At 39.4% G+C, this 15,293-nt stretch overlaps 1 long non-coding RNA gene across 5 annotated transcripts; it reads left to right on the top strand.

Moving 5' to 3' along the window:
* The first annotated feature begins 1,609 nt into the window (after window positions 1-1,609).
* LOC121050721 lies at window positions 1,610-5,593 on the top strand. 5 transcript variants are annotated; one of them, XR_005803661.1, is made up of 7 exons: window positions 1,610-2,318; window positions 2,722-2,847; window positions 3,254-3,462; window positions 4,160-4,264; window positions 4,613-4,800; window positions 4,881-4,964; window positions 5,151-5,593. It is a non-coding gene; the product is annotated as an uncharacterized LOC121050721 (long non-coding RNA). The 5 variants fall into 5 exon arrangements; XR_005803660.1 differs by having other exon boundaries at window positions 1,613-2,318; window positions 4,196-4,800; XR_005803659.1 differs by having other exon boundaries at window positions 1,613-2,318; window positions 4,140-4,800.
* The last annotated feature ends 9,700 nt before the right edge of the window (window positions 5,594-15,293 follow it).

Raw genomic sequence — 15,293 nt, 5'->3', positions numbered from 1 at the left:
ATGGAGGTAATGTTTGTGGGAATGAAAAACTCGAAGCTAGGTTTTGTGCTATGTCAAAAGAGACTTAAAATAAAAAAAAGTCAAACTCACCTTATTCAAACAACAGAATTTCTTAGCTCTGTTGTCTGAATAGTTTTCCATTAACTAGTCACCGATAGGGTTTGGGCATTTGGGAGGGAAAAGACTTAATCTTGTTGGAGGGAAATCTAAACTTTCTGCTAAGAAAATTTTCATCTTTTCAGACGACATTTAAGTGTCGTCTGAGTCTGACCATATCTTCAAAATGAAACAAGCATGGTTTCTCATTGTATTCAGACAACACATTTAATTTATGTGTCGTCTGAGTTTAGTCTGAAACACTCAGACGACAGAAATTGACCATTCTGTCGTCTGAACTCTGTTGTCTGATAGCTTTTTTGGCATAGTGAAAGGTCGTATTTGGATGCATGACTTGATAGAAGAAATGGGTAAAGACATTGTGTATCAAGAGTCACCCGGTGAGCCTGGGAAACGCAGTAGAGTCTGGAGTGGAGATGATGTCGACCACATTCTAACAAATACAGTAAGTATATTAATGATGTTCTATGTTTTTCATTCTGGAAAGCATTTTATTTAAATATAATTTCTTATTGAAACGTTGAAGAAAACTGTATTGAAACAGTATTTGTGCTTCTAATAAGAAATTGCTATATTAAATGATTGCTTTCTTCTATTTTAGGGAACAAAAAAAATTATAGGCATTCAAGTCTCGCGGCGATCATCTACGATATATTTGAATGCTAAAAGCCTCTCAAAGATGAAGAATCTTAGATATATTTCTATGAGCACGTATATGGAATATGAATGTTTTTCTGGAGATATTGATTATCTCTCCAACCAGTTGAGGTGGCTTGATTGGCCTGATAGTCCGTTGCAATCTTTTCCATCTGATTTTCATGCAAACAAACTTGTAAAGCTCAATATTTCTGGCAGCTGCGGAATCACACAATTATGGAAGGGACGTAAGGTACATACTTTACTCTAATAATTCATTTTATTTAATGGATTTTTTAATTAAAAATAAAAAATAAATAACTACATTGTAATTTCCTGCCTCCAATTGGTTGATCTTTTCCTTTTCCTTTTGCCATACAGAATTTTTCAAGGCTAACATATATGAATTTAAGGGGTTGTGAATCCCTAACAGAACTCCCAGACTTCAGTAGAATCCCCAACCTAAAAGAGTTGGATCTATCTGACTGTAAGAGTTTAGTTGAGGTTCCCGATTTCGTTGGACTCCTTCGTAACCTTGTTACCTTGAATGTGGACCGCTGCTCTAACCTTATTATGTTTTCAAGAAAAATCAACTTGAAATCCGTGGAAACTATTTCTGTTAGCTATTGCAAGCTTGAGGAATTTTCAGAAGTTGGGGAAGAGATAGGTTCATTGACAAATTTGGATCTATCAGGAACTTGCATTAAAAATTTGCATTCGTCAATCACAAAACTTATTGGGCTAGAAAAGTTGAAACTACTGAATTGTCAAAATCTTACAACTTTGCCTTATAATATTTACGAGTTGCAAAATCTAAAGGTTCTTGATGTGAGTAGATGCTCAAAACTGGCTACATTTCCAAAAGTTCCAATAAGGATGGATTCTTTGAGACAACTTTTTCTAGCAGGCAGTGATATCAGAGAATTGGATGAATCAATTGGAAATCTCATTGGGCTTGAAAAGTTGTTCCTCAGTCCTTGCAAAAATCTTACAACTACCGTGCAGCATTTATTGGTTGCAAAATTTAGAGAAGCTTTATCTTTATAACTGCTCAAAACTTGTTAGATTTCCTACAAATACCAACATTTTGAATGTCTATGGTTGCTCATTATCACTTCCCAAGCTACGTTCGTTAAGTATCAGAGGATGTGGTTTATCAGATTGTGATTTCCTCATGACCCTTGATTGCTGGGAAACATTATACTTCCTTGATCTGTCATTTAACAATTTTGTTAGTCTTCCTGCTTGCATCACCAAATGTGTCAACTTGCGATGGTTTTACTTGGAGGGTTGCAAGAGACTCCTAGAAGTTCCAAAGCTTCCACCAAAACTTGGAAGATTGTGAATCACGACAAAAATTCTGGAAATTGTAAAATCATGGAGCTGTGATAGAGGCGGCGTCGCCGTCAATTGGAGATCATCATCCAAATTCTGGAAACTGTCAAATCTTGGAGCTGTGACACGAGGAGCCAACTGCTATTTATATGCAGTGTGTGTCCCACTTGCTATTTATTTACACTTGAAGCTTCAGTGTGCCAGAGCTAATCAGCATTTTTCAGGTTTGGGTATGAGGCTGTTTCAGTATCTGTGTTCATCAAATTCATCAATCTATAGGTTTACATGTGATTTTCTTAGTATCTTTTTCTTTTCCAACTTTTCTAACTTCTCCATGGTGCTGGTGTTTGTACTGTATGCGAGGTTGTTTCAGAATAACAGTGTGTATTAAGGTTTATTCCATGTTAATCCGACACATCTAAGAAACCTGTTTAAACAGCATATATTCAGTAGCTAACATCAATCTGGAATACCATTCACTGGGTCTAGTGGCACCTTAAGAAAGAAAAGCAACTACTTCTACTTAATACTTATATTATGAGAGAACTTGGATCTTAATATTCCGTTGATTGATGGCAATATTGATTTCTAATGCATTCTTCAAAAAGTCTGATTGCCTGTATTGCATTGCAGTGACCATATGTGGTGGTTGATGAGAGTCTTCTAATTCATTAGAAAGTGGCATGAGTCTCTTTAGAGGTTGCTGCAGGATCAGGCTCTCTGCAGAAAGCATTTCTACTCATCAAAACTGATCATTGAGTAAGTGTATATATTTACTCCTCTAAGAATAAATAGTTAAATACGTGTATAATTTCCTTTTTCAAGTTTTGTAACTTAGAGGAAGTATTAAAATTATTCAGTTTCAGAATAATAGTGCGTACACATTAAGGTTTGTATTTAGACTTTATTTGATCATAATCCTACAATCAAAAACCGGTTTAATGGAATAAACAGAAAAATGAAAGAATAGCTCATTTTCGTAAGAACCTCTGTAAATTTAGAAAACAGTTGGAAGTATCGGAGGATCCTCAATTTAAAAACCTATACACTGAGGTCTCAAGTATCTCAGCTTTGGCATTATCTTGATTAAAAACCTATACACTGAGGTCTCAAGTATCTCATCTTTGGCATTATCTTGAATACATGGAGTATCTCAATTTTGCAGCCAATTCCCTGAAGAAATCCTACCCGTGTCTGTTTCAATTGAATCCCAGCTGTTGTGTCACCCTGTGTAATACTTGTGGTAGTCTGCAATCTGCATTAAGGGAAGCAAAGTTCACTCAGATGTGTTGTTTTACAGTGGCTTGAAGCTACCACTTGAAATGCTGCTGCAGTTTCAACTTCACGTTTTAAATTGCGAGAATCGAGATTTTTGTGAGTCTTCCTTCCTTGAAGTGGAAGATTTTGGGTTTTCTCTTTGTTCTAACTTCTAAATTCTGCAGATATTTTGCTTACTAGGGTTGACATTTGTAGACATTTGGTATTTCCTCCCTTTTATTCTCCGTGTCATTTGTTTTGATTAATGTATTGAATGGCAAACATATCTTTATTTTCATGATAATCTTTATATCAGTAGATTGATTTTCAAACTTATGGATTGGACTATATAATTGGTCTACTTGACCAACTTTCCAATTTAGTAGTTAAGAATATGCACTCTTTGGTTCTGGTTGTAAGACAGACGTTGCTGTACTATATGGGAATGTATGATGAGGCTGCTTCTTAGAAGCCAATCTGCAGGATTTGTAAAAAACTTGTATACTTTGTTCACATCTAGAAATATAAGAATCTAATAAACCAGTCTAAGAATTTAACAAAAATTTCACATGACAAAAATAACAAGCATAATATAATACTTGGAAGAACCTAAAGGCATTTAACAGTTTCTTTGTGTTATTGTGGAGAATATTCATGGCAATCAGCTCTGCATTTAAGGTAGTACATACAAATGATCCAGTATTAATATTTGGTTTCTAGTTCATTTTTTTGGTTTCACTTGTTATTTACTACTGTGTTTCTGGGTGATTGACTGATTAATGTTTTACATTTAGATTGTTGCTTCCGTTTGCAGTGGGAACTTTAAACTCTCCACTTGGAATGGTTGCAGATTTGGCAAAGTCGGGTAAAAGTTGATCTGATTGAATTTGAGACGACTGAAAATAAGCTAGAAGTAAAGGTATGTGCTATTTCCCCTGGTTATACATGTGCCCATATATACTTTCCCGGTGCTTCTATGCTCAAGTGCCTTTATCTCATTGTTTACAAGTTATTGAAACATATCACGTTTACGAGGCACGATGTTACATTGTCCACATGGACATTGTGGTAAGCCAATGGAATGTGAAACTGTCACTCTAAGAAGAATCTCCCTAGCACATTTACATGCCAGAGGCAGAACAATTAAGTTGTTATTTATAGATTAAAACTTCTAAATTCATAAACAAATTTGGCCAATGATTTGATTGGATCATACACAACATTTTGCCAAGTGTTTTAGTCTGGTGTTGGCAAAATTCCGCTTCAGGGTGATGCGGCAGGCATGTGCTTACCTTCTTGAGGAACTAAAAGTTGGTTTTCTTTGTTTCTAATGTTGGAATTGACGGTGTGAGTACTGCTTCTTAGAGTCATGCAAGCAAGTTGGTGCTGTAAATATCAAATGAACCCCACCAAGATTTGTGCACTGATGGATTGTACCTATTTCAATTTTCAAAGGTATGATCTCGGGTCAATTAGTTTAAATCAAAGATGGTTAGCTCTTAACCTTCTAGTATAATGTTCCTTTGCTTACACAGTTGGAAGGTTACCAGCAAACATGCATATGGTGATATGCCTTGAGAGTGGTGAGACTCTTATGATGGTCTGAGCAAGAAATGAGCGTGAGTCCCCTGCTATACACCAGTTCATAGTCTGTTCCTTTTTTTCTCCGACGACCTTAGTAGCAAAACAAGATATGATTCATATGAATGCTTAGTTCTTCTTGCACGTTAAGAAAGAGAATGATGGCAGTTTTTATTTCTCATCTGTTCTTGAGAAATTCTGACAGCATGTCTTTTCCATTGCAGTCGTCTAGTGGGGTGGTTGATCAAGAGTTTGCAGCAGACGTAGCCATAGGCAAGTGGCATGACATGGTGCTTCCCTGATTCGAAGCTCCAAACATCATTGGGCCAATATCTAAGGCTTACTGGAGTTCCAAAAACTGATTGATATGCACGTTACATTTCCAAAAACTAAAGGAAAGATGAATTTCAACAAGAGGCAGTGGCGTTACAGAATTGCATTCGTCAATTGGAAATCTCGTTGGGCTTAATGAGTTGGATCTGGCATATTGTAAAAATCTTACTACAATACCATGCAACATACATGAGTTACAAAATCTAGAGATCCTAGATGTGAGTGGATGCTAAAATCTTGTTACATTTCCAGAAATTAAGGGAAAGATGAATTCATTAAAAGCATTGTATATCTAAGAGGCAGTGGTGGCATTACAGAATTGCATCCGTCAATTGGAAATCTCATTGGGCTTAACGAGTTGTATCTAGATGGTTGTGAAGATCTTACAACAATAACCATGCAGCATATATGAGTTAAAAAGTCTAGAGTGTTGTAGGAGAATAGAATTATGTGTTTATTATTGATAATAGGAGCTCTTATATAGGGAGTTATAAGGTATACAAAAGGTAAGAGAATCCGAATACAATTGAATACCTATAACACTTTCCTATTACAACCCTAAACCCTAGTTTGTAGAGGCACACTATGTCGACATCCTTCAACACTCCCCCTTGTGCCGCTCAAACTTGGTGATGACGCTTTAATTGTTGCCTCGTTAAAAACCTTGCCAGGTAACAAAAACCCTGTAGGACAAAAATAACCCTGGTCGAATGACAAAAAGAGCACAACACGTCCTTCACTCTTCAAGATCGAACATGTAGACATCATGCCTCCCCCTGATGTCAATATCTCCCCCTGATTGCTACAATCATGGGAGTTCAAATAACTTTCTCAATCCGATGCTCTTCACATGTTTCTCGAAGGTGGATTTTGGTAACGACTTAGTAAATAAGTCCGCTACATTATCCTCTTATCAGATTTGGTTCATTTCAATATTTAGAAATGCTTGTTGTCATTTTGATGGAGGGGAGGAGGAGCACGGAAGGTGGCATTTTGCCTTTTGGGGTCTGATCCCACACTTCCGTCATCTCTTTTCTTTGTAGGGATAGAACAATCCCATATCAATCGTACCTCTCAAATATCGAAAGATTGTCTTTATACCAATCTAATGGCGTTGCATTGGCGTGGGGCTATGTCTAGCCAACAAGTTCATAATAATTGAGGTGTCTGGTCTTGTATTGTGCTAAGTACAATAATGCGCCTATTGTACATAAGTAAGCACTTCTGCTATTAACACGTTTTCATCATCATCCCTGGGACGAAACGGATCCCTTTTAGGGCCAAGACTACAGACGACCATGGGAGTGCATTTTTGACTTTATCAAAATGCCTAAGCATCTATTGACACGGTATACAAGTTCTGAATCTAGACAAAACCGTGTTCTCCCAAGGTCCTTCCTCTCAAACTCAGATTTCAGGTGTTCAGCGGTTTCCCTTAACTCTCAAGGGTTCCAATTATGTTTATTAACATAAACAGCGACAATTGCAAATCCGGAACTTGTCATGGAAACGCGTGGGCATAGTTCATCATATCCCTTCCCAATTAAGTAGTCATTTTAGTGAGTATTTCAACCTCGTTACAAATACGCTCCGTGGTCTAGAGCCACTTGACTTGGGTAAATGAAGTCCACAAGAACCTTCATTATATTCCGTATCTAGATCCCATAGAGATACGTAGTGACCACATTCGTAAGCTGCATTTTCAGTTATTTGGAAACTACCAAACTGATAAGGTAGTGGAGTGCAATGACATCCATTACTAGAGAATATGTCTTCTCGTAGTCAATTCCAGGGCGTTGTGAGAAACCTTGCGCCATAAGGTGAGATTACCATCTCTTTTTCTCATCACACTATCTAACGAAGACCTATTAATGTCAATAGGTTTTATGTTAGGAGGTGTTGGCATCTCAGGCCTGAAATCATTCCTCTTCGTTAGTGAATCCAATTCAACCTGGATCGCATCTTTCCATTTAGGCCAATTTTCTCTACGTTGGCATTCTTCAACGGAGTAAGGTTCGATGTCATTGGTCTCAATAATTCCACGTCCGCATGTACACTAGTGTAGTTCGTAGAGATCTCTATATTCTCAGGAATTGGTTCTAACATTGAGGCGTCCCCCAACGATGTCTCTTGGACATAACCACAGTTCAAAATATTCTTATGAGACGGATTTTGAGTATCAATGATCAATGGATCAAATTGTGCCAAACTCGCTCTCGTCTTAGGGCGAGAATCTATCGAACCTATGGGTCTCCTACTCTCTCTAGCGCAACCCATGGCCTATGACGCCATTATGACACCTTTGTGGCATCACCATACTACCATCCATGGTGGTGTTGCCGTACCCATCTTCTGGGTGGCACCATGTCCTCTTACGGGGACATCAATCCTTGCAGGCATGTTTGCAGCAGGTATATGTGATCTCATCACTTTTAGGGGATCAAGATGGGACATAGTGGGGACAGACCACGACAATTCCTATCGTTCCTGTTGAAAATTGATGTTCTAATCTCCCCCTAACGACGGGAAGACTGTCTCATCAAAGTGACAATTCGCAAATCCAGCGAAATAGAGATCGCCTGTCAAGGGTTCTACATAGCGGACTTATAGTTGGAGACTCATGTCCAACAAATATATATATATATATATATATATGCATTCGTTGCAATGACTCATGTTGATGCGCTGTGGCGGCGCAATTGGCACATGAACCGCACACTCAAATATGCATAAATATGAGATATTAGACTCGAACCCAGTCACTAGCTGTAACGCAAATAAAAGTTGAGTGGCTGCTATAAGTCTTAGACGAATTAGCATAGCTGCATGCGATATTGCATAACCCAAGCGGAAATATTGGTGCGCATTACCAATGTCCGGGCTACCATCGTAGTCGTTTAATGGTGGCTTTTCCACGAGACCAATTGGGTGTACATGGGAATATGATACTTGATATCAATACCCAATGATATGCAATAGTCATCGAAAATTGTCGATGTAAACTCTCTAGCATTATCAAGTCAAATTGACTGAATAGGATGATCTGGGTAGTGAGCTCGTAGCCATATGTTATGTGCTAGGAGTGTAGTATAAGCAGCATTACGAGTGGATAATGGCACAACACATGACCATCGTGTTTGCATATCAACCAACACCATAAAACATCTATACGGTCCGCAAGTTGGTTAATCAAATCCATAGAATTCCCTTAGATTCTTTGTAAGAATGTAATTATTTCCTCAATCTCCTTTGCATAGGATGGTCTCAATCCTAAATAACAGGCTTTACAGAACGAAACATGGGCTTTATAATCAACTAATGAAGGTTTTGGTTAAGCCATAATGTCACAATAGACTTGAAAAGTAGAGAGAGGAGTTTATGGCGTCAATGCCATGTATTTGCCGCAGGGGGTAGGTGGCGCCGGCCATGTATGGCCTGTCTTTGCACAATCATGGCGCCATGAGGCGCATGTGCAGCTCCTTGAACCAATTCTTGGTTCTTACTTTTCTTCGTTCTGAAAATGGATGTCCGTGTAAAGTCTTTAATACACGGATCATCATGTCAAAGCCTATATGTGTCAAAATCCCATAAGTCGTCTCTCATGACATGGTTGGATTCAATAACTCAAATAGTGGTTGCATACACCCCACTAGAGCGACACATAAGTTTCTCTAATACTCGTTTATGTCCATAGTCATTAGAGGTGATGCAAAGGAATTCTGTCCATTCTCATAATGTGTTTCCACATGAAAACCATTGGCTCTTATATAATAAAGTTCGAATTAAGGTATGTCCAAGACATTAAGTAAAAGAATTGACACTTTATTAATAGCCAATGATTACATCAAAGTTTCCAAAATCTAATCCAAAATAAAATCAATCTAAGACACATTGTAGTCACTCTATCCATTTGGTAACTCCAATCAAATATGACCAGGAAAGTAGAGAGAGATGTTGGTGGAGCGAGGCTCTCTTAAGTACCAATAATCTCAATGACTGTCCTAGACATCACATTTTATTGGGTCCGCCACATAAGAAAGAGTTAATACAATTGTCATTTTATTGACTAAGGCAAATTGCCATTACAAAAGTTCTTGGAAAAATAAAAGGACTAATCTAATCAAAGTCTGCTGCATCCATGTGCACTTCATCTTCAACTTTGAAGTCCTCTATGGTGAGATTGACATCTCCACCATCTTTTTCTTCTTCTGCAAGGTACACTTCTTGCTCTCTCAGGTCACTGTATGCCCTGTATCTTTAAGCTAGTTCCTCGCTTGCCTTGCATTGCTTGAACCAATGCTCAATTGATCCACATCGATGATACTCATCATTGTGGTTGCCTCCCTTTAATTGAGGTGCACGTTGCGGGCGTTCCCTAGGAGGGTTGGTGCCACCACCACGACCCATGGCGCCACCATTACGGCTAGGGATACCACGACCTCCTCTCCCACGTGTGGCATTACCACCACGTGTATCCACACCAAATTTGCGGTTTCCTTCCTGGTTAGGGCTGTTATATGGGCCCATACGTCCCTCATATCCCCCATTCTTAGGGTACCGCTCCTTGTGCCCTCCTTTGGGTGCATTATAATTCGCCTCATGAATGCTCTTAGTTCCAATGGGCCTTGAATTATAATTCCTCACGAGTATGTTATCATGTTTCTCAGCTACATATAACATTGATAAGCTGATAAAACCTCGTGATCCGTCCAGCATTGACTTCAGTACAGTATTGCTTTGATACCACAATGGCTGAAACGGGGAAGGTGGAGAGAGTTTTCTCAATTAGCTCTTGCTCTGTGACAGGTTGTCCACAAAACCTCAACATGGACTGTATGCGAAGAGCTTCTGAATTATATTCAGCTACAGATTTGAAATCAGCAAAGCGTAGGTTGTTCCATTGAACCTTCAAGTCAGGGAGGAGGGAATCTTGGACATTGCCAAAGCGCTCTTCTAGCGCTACCCATAACTCTCTTACATTCTTGATCGACATATACTCCAATCTGAGTGCCTTGTCCATATGGCGTCGCATCAAGATAATTGCTTGAGCATGCTTTGTAGGTGTTCGCACGAACACAAGATCCGGGTTAGGTGCCTGGATTATGGGTAATATTCCCTTTGAAGTGAGATGGTTCTCAACATCGGTTACCCAATTGTGGTAATCCGAGCCTGTTGAGTCAAGCATGGGAAAGTCGAGTCTAGGTTCATTTGACATCCTGAAAATAAGAAGAGAAGATATATTAGTTTCAGAGTTAAACTTCCATGAAAACTAAAACAATAAGATTTCCGAGCTATGCTACCAAGAAATCAATTTCCAAGAATCTCTTTTGGATTAGACCAAACAATAATGTTTTAATATGGTCACAATTTGATGTTTACGGACGCTCTTAGTCCAAGCATTGTGAACGCTCTTAGTTCACACTATCACTCTTAGTTCGTTTAATTATGAACACTCTTAGTTCATACGAACACTCTTAGTTCGTTAAGCGTGAATCCCCACAATTCTGCTTTGTTAAATATCAAAATCATTTGGCAACATATATTCCAATATTTACAGAAAATAAAAGGAATTTAAATACAAGAAAGCAGCAACCTTAATTATAAAAACTTACGTGATTGTTCTTAACTTGAAGACACGCGCGTGTTGATGCAGGCGTGTAGTTAAATTAGGATTGTTGGAATCTGGTTGGAAAATTGGCAGTTGGTAGGCTGCCCTGCTTCCTTCCCTTTTTTCTTCCTCCTTTTTTTTTGTTTTTTTTGTTTTCCGGGCCCAGCCATTCTCCCTTCCTTTTTTTTCTTTCTTCCTCCTTTTTTTTTCTTTCCGGGCCCAGCCCTTCTCCCCTTTTTTTTTCTTTTGGCCAGCCAGGTCCCCTTTTCTTTTCTTCTTTTTTTCTTTCTTCTTTCTTTTCCTTCGGTCTTCTTCTTCTTTCTTTCTTTCCTCTGTTCTTCTTCCTCCTAATCTGCAGGTGGCGGGGCAGAGACTGCAAGGCAGGCAGCAACTTCGGGCAAGGACACTGGTGCAGTGGCGCGGCAGGCAGGGGCGCTGGTCTGCGGGCTGGAGCGCAGGGCTGCAGGAGAGCTGGTGCTCAGGGCTGCAGGCGGTGTGCAGCGCGGGCTGGTGCGAAGGTGGCTGGAGGCTGCAGGAAACATGCAGGGCAGTGGGCTGCAGTAGGCTTGCACGGAGGCTGGGCTGCAATGGGCTTGCACGGAGGCTAGGCAGTGCGTTTTGATGTGCAGGAGGGCTGGCAGGGCTGCAGGGGGCTTGCAGGCGGCAGGGAGGCTACTTGCGGCAGATTTTGGTGTTTAGGGTTTTTAGGGTTTTTTTTTTTCGGCTAGGGTTAGAACTCATGCTGATAACGTGTTGTAGGAGAATAGAATTATGTGTTTATTATTGATAAGAGGAGCCCTTATATAAGGAGTTACAAGGTATACAAAAGGTAAGAGAATCCGAATACAATTGAATACCTATAACACTTTCCTATTACAACCCTAAACCCTAGTTTGTATAGGCACACTATGTCGACATCCTTCAACATAGAGATCCTTAAGGTGAGTGGATGCTCAAAATTTGTTACATTTCCAGAAATCAAGGGAAAGATGAATTCTTTAAAAAAGTTGAATCTAAAAGGCAGTGGCATTATAGAATTGCATCCATCAATTGAAAATCTCATTGGGCTTAAAGAGTTGTATCTAGATGATTGTAAAAATATTACGACTATACCATGTAGCATGTATGAGTTACAAAGTATGCAGATCCTAAATGTGAGTGGATGCTCAAATCTTGTTACATTTCCAACAAAAGCAAGTATTTCACATGATCAAGACAGTGGCTCACTAGGGCTCCTCAAGCTCCGTGTACTCAAAATCAACCGATGTAATTTATCGACTGCTGATTTCATTAGGAGTCTTGATTGCTTGGAAAGATTATTCCAACTTGATCGCTCAAGTAACAATTTTTTTAATGTTCCTGCACTTGGTAAATTTGTCAACTTGGCAGAGATTGACATGCATCCTTGCAAGAGACTTGGAGAAATTCCAGAGCTCTTCACCCAAATACACGTGAGGTAAACGCTAGTGATTGTGAACCACGGGAGAGATTTTTGATATTGCCCAGGTCTCCCAACTTTAAGAGTATGCTAAAGTATTTGCCATAGATTTAGATACAGTCTAGGCTATGACATGGAGAAGATGTAATTATTAATTAGTAAATAGTAGTTACTCATGATTCATTCACCTTTAAATTTATGGGGCGAGACCCGGCTACGCACATAAGGGGTCTCTCACCTGAATATAAAGGAACACGTGCGGGTATTGACATAGTTGACATTTTTATTGCAGGACTCCCGGTTTAGTCTTGTACTACCTGGTAATGAGGTTCCGAAGTGGTTCCATTTTTCGAAGGAGGTTGTGCAAGTTCTTCTGAAATCCCAAGCAAATTGAATTGGGAGAACACCCTAGGACTGGCTATATGTTCTGTTTTTTGTCCTTTGGGTGAGAACTCTTATTTTACAGCTGATATTTTCATCGTTGCAGAACTCATATATCGGTGTTGCCATAAGAGAAACTACAATAGAAAGAGTTTAACGTCAGACCATAAGGGGCTAACTTATATTCCATTATCCGCTTATATAAAGCGAAATGTGGATCAAAAGGGGTGGTGGCCTAATTCGACGTCACTAGACACTAGTTCAATTTTACTCCTCGGATGTCGTTCTAATAAAAAGCTGTGGGGTTCACCTCGTATGCCAACCACAGATGGAATATTCAAATAAGATTGCAATGGCGGCTGAACCTGCCGACGAGAGTGGCATGCCGAAGAGAGTGGTATGCTAGACTGGCTTTGGTGGCTTTGGTCTGCGAATGCAGAACAAAAGATGCCTTAAACTGGAGCCAACGACGATTATCACCATCAACAAGAGCAGCAGGAACAACCATTTCCTTCAAAATGACACTACACTGAGGCTCCCATCCCCATCATCGATGATGACGACCTTTCTATTCCCCCCTTCAGTTACTCTGCATCTGCATCCACCTCAGATATGTGGTGGAGTCCCCTGGATCAAATCTTCCAGACGTCTGATTGCCAAGCAAATCATTATCCTCTTCCCAATTCGCCGTGGACACCCGGGAATCTTGATCCTACCTCACCAGCCACTCCAGAATTCAAACAATAATGCCATGCATTTAGATATGTTTCAGGTTTGGCTTTCCTCTCTGTTCTAAAATTCGGCAGATTTGATGTTTTTATAGGAATGCGGTTAGAGGTTATGGAATTTAGCTAGGCAGTTACAAAAATTAGAATTCAGTAAACTGCATCAATTTATCAGCATATCATTAATCTGAACTCACCATTTACTTGCACCTCAAGAAACAGAAGCAAAAGTACTTGGTTATATCAGGAAACAGCATCGGTTTCAAATTAAGGTTTCCATCACTATTGCCAATTTTGATTTCTAATGTGCTCCCTTGGAAAACTCTGACTGCTTGCATTCCATTGCAGAGATCAAGTGGGGTGATCTACAAGAGTTTTTCAGAGTATTAGCAAGTGACGTGAGGCCCTCTAGAGGCTGCTGCAAGATCAGGCTCTCTCCAACGAGTTTTTCTATTCACTAGAACTAGTCAATGTATAAGTATATATATATATATATGCATAACCTCTTAGCATTATGTCATTTCCTTTTCCAAGTATTGTGACTAAGAGAAAGCATAAAAACAAATCACTTTCAGAGTAATCCTACATTCAGAAACCTTGGATTAATAAGGCAAATGGAGTAGAAAATAGGGATTTGATGTGTTTAGAATACTTCACTACTTTATTCATCTCCGAATAGGAGGTTTATATAGAGATACAAGTGTAATCCTAATAGGAAAATAATCTCCTACAACTATACAGAGTACGTAATCTACACATACAAGGAAAGTAAATATTTACATAATATTCTACACTCCCCCTCAAGTTGGTGCATAGATGTCAACCATGCCCAACTTGTCAACTGAGTTGTCAAACACTTTCCTTGACACTCCTTTCGTAAGAACATCTGCTAATTGATCTTCTGTATACACGAAAGGGAAACAAATGATCTTCCTGTCCAAGTTTTCCTTAATGAAGTGCCGATCTACTTCCACATGCTTAGTCCGGTCATGTTGAACAGGATTATGGACAATTTCAATGGCAGATGTGTTATCACAGTGCAAATCCATAGGTTTCTTGAGCTTAAAACCCAAATCTTTCAATACATTATGAATCCACAACATCCCACAAACTCCATGTGCCATACCTCGAAACTCAGTTTCAGCACTTGACCTAACAACAACCTTCTGTTTCTTACTGCGCCAAGTCACAAGGTTTCCTCCCACAAACATAAAATACCCAGATGTGGACCGTCTGTCAGTCTTATCACCAGCCCAGTCTGCATCTGTGTACCCCACAACTTCTAATTCACCCTTTTTTTCAAACAACAAACCTCTTCCAGGTGCCATCTTAAGATATTTCAGAATACGATACACTGCATTCATATGCTCTTCACTGGGACAATGCATAAATTGACTAACTACACTCACAGCATAAGCAATATCAGGCCTAATATGAGAAAGATAAATAAGTCTCCCTACTAGACATTGGTACCTTCCTTTATCTGTTGGAACCTGATCCGGATAGATGGCAAGGTTGTGGTTCATCTCAATCGGCGTCTCAATAGGTCTGCAATCAAGCATCCCAGTCTCAGCTAACAAATCAAGTACGTACTTACATTGGGATAAAGAAATCCCCTTCTTTGACCTTGCAACTTCAATTCCAAGAAAGTACTTCAATTGCCCAAGGTCTTTCATCTCAAACTCCTTAGAAAGATACTTTTGTAGAGCTTCCATCTCTTTTAGATCATCCCCTGTGACAATCATATCATCAACATATACTATCAGAGCGGTAATCTTACCTTGACTGCGCTTGATGAACAAGGTATGATCCGAGTTGCTCTGTCTATATCCAAATATCCTCATAGACTTGGAGAATCTCCCAAACCACGCTCTATGAGACT

This window comes from Rosa chinensis, chromosome 1 (genome assembly GCF_002994745.2).
Source record: "Rosa chinensis cultivar Old Blush chromosome 1, RchiOBHm-V2, whole genome shotgun sequence".
Classification (NCBI taxonomy): domain Eukaryota; kingdom Viridiplantae; phylum Streptophyta; class Magnoliopsida; order Rosales; family Rosaceae; genus Rosa; species Rosa chinensis.
Note: the sequence above shows the minus strand (reverse complement) of the source record. Positions and strands in the feature narration are given on the sequence as shown.